The sequence below is a fragment of the Schistocerca cancellata genome, unplaced genomic scaffold, assembly GCF_023864275.1.
Source record: "Schistocerca cancellata isolate TAMUIC-IGC-003103 unplaced genomic scaffold, iqSchCanc2.1 HiC_scaffold_1054, whole genome shotgun sequence".
Taxonomy (NCBI): Eukaryota; Metazoa; Arthropoda; class Insecta; order Orthoptera; family Acrididae; genus Schistocerca; species Schistocerca cancellata.
In genome coordinates this window covers 67,501-70,222 of record NW_026047054.1, presented here as the reverse complement: position 1 = coordinate 70,222, position 2,722 = coordinate 67,501, and the positions used below count along the sequence as shown (strand labels likewise).

The 2,722-nt window shown below is 56.9% G+C and overlaps 1 non-coding gene across 1 annotated transcript in view; it reads left to right on the top strand.

Annotated features, from left to right (window-relative positions):
* Positions 1-1,403: 1,403 nt before the first annotated feature.
* The window catches only part of LOC126151307 (small subunit ribosomal RNA), a 1,909-nt gene continuing 590 nt past the window's right edge, over positions 1,404-2,722 (top strand). The window contains exon 1 of the ribosomal RNA XR_007531930.1: positions 1,404-2,722. This exon is cut by the window's right edge and continues 590 nt beyond it. This is a non-coding gene — a ribosomal RNA (small subunit ribosomal RNA).

The window sequence follows — 2,722 nt, the reverse complement described above, 5'->3', positions numbered from 1 at the left end:
AAGCTTAACCCTCACATTGTACTGCACATAGGTCCGTATGTACTGCATGATACGCTGTGGCACATGTGTGACCGTACAACGACTGCGCCCAACAACAGCGAACCATACGGTCCAAATGTTGTGCACTCAGCCACGTGCCGTCTCCCCATAACAGCTACATTGCAGTGTGGTACGCCATAGAGACGTGTGGGATTAACGGACGCCCTGGATGGCGATCAGCATGAGCCGTCTGTTGATGTAGTGGCGCGTGTATTCAAACGTAGTCGTCTCTTCTCACACAGTGTGATAGCATGGTGCACCGCGTTCCACATCTGCGACATGGTACAGATGCTGGTTGACAGTCGGTCTCGTAATGGACATCGCATACGTAGGGGGCCACCTCCCACGTGTTCTCTAGTCGTGCACATTTTGTTGCGTGTATGTGGGCAGACGTAGTGTGTCGTGACACCTAACAGACAGGTATGCAATAATCGTTGCATTTGCAAACTGGGATGGACGTCTACGTTTGCTGGTGACGTTACGCAAATGAACAACTGGTAAACCCATTGTGGTGCGGTTGTTGTTGCTGGAGGTAAATCAGTAAGGGCAAATCTGTGTGTGAAGCGATACGCGGCGGTGGCTGGGTGGGACCGTCCCCGGCCGGTGAGGGGGGGCCGCCCGGCGTGCTGGCCGCGCGGTGCGTGGGCGCACGCGCTACAGCCGGCTGGTGGGGGCGCCCAGTGGCAGGCGCGCCGGCCGACGGACGCGGCAGGCGGCGCAGCTGCGCGCCGGGGCACCCTGCGCGCGGCGCCGGGCGGCCAAAGTGGGTCCTCGCGGGCCCGGTGCGAAGCGCGGTGGACATCTGCAGTGTGCTGGTCCGACTGAGGACTGTGTGCGTTGAGGATGCGCCGCCGCCCGGCACTCGGCGCCGCGACGCCGTCTGCTGCTCGGTCGCCCCAGCGGTTCTCGCTGGTGGTTTGTATCGCAGTTGTGCAGACGTGTTGGCACGTGCGCTGTGCTGGGAGAGTTCGCTTCGGCACCCACGTGGGGCCTTTGCCCTTCTGTGGCGCTGGCGTTGGAGCTGCCGGTCACCGTAGGTGGCGCGTGTTGTCTCCCGCCGGCAATGCCACGACAGCACGCTCCCGGGCCTCTGTCGGCAGCGGCAAGCTCAGTTGGGAGCACGGGTGGTCGCACCTAAAGCGTCTACTCGCCTAACTCCGGGCGATTGCGCCTCTCTCGAACCCGACCAAGTACTTAGGACGGCGCTGCGCGCCGCCGGGACCTGAGAGGGTTTCGAGGTGTATTGTGCAGGGGAGCTCAGCCTCCTCCTGTTTGCAGAATAATTGAGCGGACGCTTGCGTGTTCGCGCGGGCCCCTGGGACACACTCCCGGGCGGCCGGCTGCTCAGCTCTAGTTGACGCAGCTCCCTGGTTGATCCTGCCAGTAGTCATATGCTTGTCTCAAAGATTAAGCCATGCATGTCTCAGTACAAGCCGCATTAAGGTGAAACCGCGAATGGCTCATTAAATCAGTTATGGTTCCTTAGATCGTACCCACGTTACTTGGATAACTGTGGTAATTCTAGAGCTAATACATGCAAACAGAGTCCCGACCAGAGATGGAAGGGACGCTTTTATTAGATCAAAACCAATCGGTCGGCTCGTCCGGTCCGTTTGCCTTGGTGACTCTGAATAACTTTGGGCTGATCGCACGGTCCTCGTACCGGCGACGCATCTTTCAAATGTCTGCCTTATCAACTGTCGATGGTAGGTTCTGCGCCTACCATGGTTGTAACGGGTAACGGGGAATCAGGGTTCGATTCCGGAGAGGGAGCCTGAGAAACGGCTACCACATCCAAGGAAGGCAGCAGGCGCGCAAATTACCCACTCCCGGCACGGGGAGGTAGTGACGAAAAATAACGATACGGGACTCATCCGAGGCCCCGTAATCGGAATGAGTACACTTTAAATCCTTTAACGAGTATCTATTGGAGGGCAAGTCTGGTGCCAGCAGCCGCGGTAATTCCAGCTCCAATAGCGTATATTAAAGTTGTTGCGGTTAAAAAGCTCGTAGTTGGATTTGTGTCCCACGCTGTTGGTTCACCGCCCGTCGGTGTTTAACTGGCATGTATCGTGGGACGTCCTGCCGGTGGGGCGAGCCGAAGGCGTGCGACCGCCTCGTGCGTGTTCGTGCGTCCCGAGGCGGACCCCGTTGAAATCCTACCAAGGTGCTCTTTATTGAGTGTCTGGGTGGGCCGGCACGTTTACTTTGAACAAATTAGAGTGCTTAAAGCAGGCAAGCCCGCCTGAATACTGTGTGCATGGAATAATGGAATAGGACCTCGGTTCTATTTTGTTGGTTTTCGGAACCCGAGGTAATGATTAATAGGGACAGGCGGGGGCATTCGTATTGCGACGTTAGAGGTGAAATTCTTGGATCGTCGCAAGACGAACAGAAGCGAAAGCATTTGCCAAGTATGTTTTCATTAATCAAGAACGAAAGTTAGAGGTTCGAAGGCGATCAGATACCGCCCTAGTTCTAACCATAAACGATGCCAGCCAGCGATCCGCCGCAGTTCCTCCGATGACTCGGCGGGCAGCCTCCGGGAAACCAAAGCTTTTGGGTTCCGGGGGAAGTATGGTTGCAAAGCTGAAACTTAAAGGAATTGACGGAAGGGCACCACCAGGAGTGGAGCCTGCGGCTTAATTTGACTCAACACGGGAAACCTCACCAGGCCCGGACA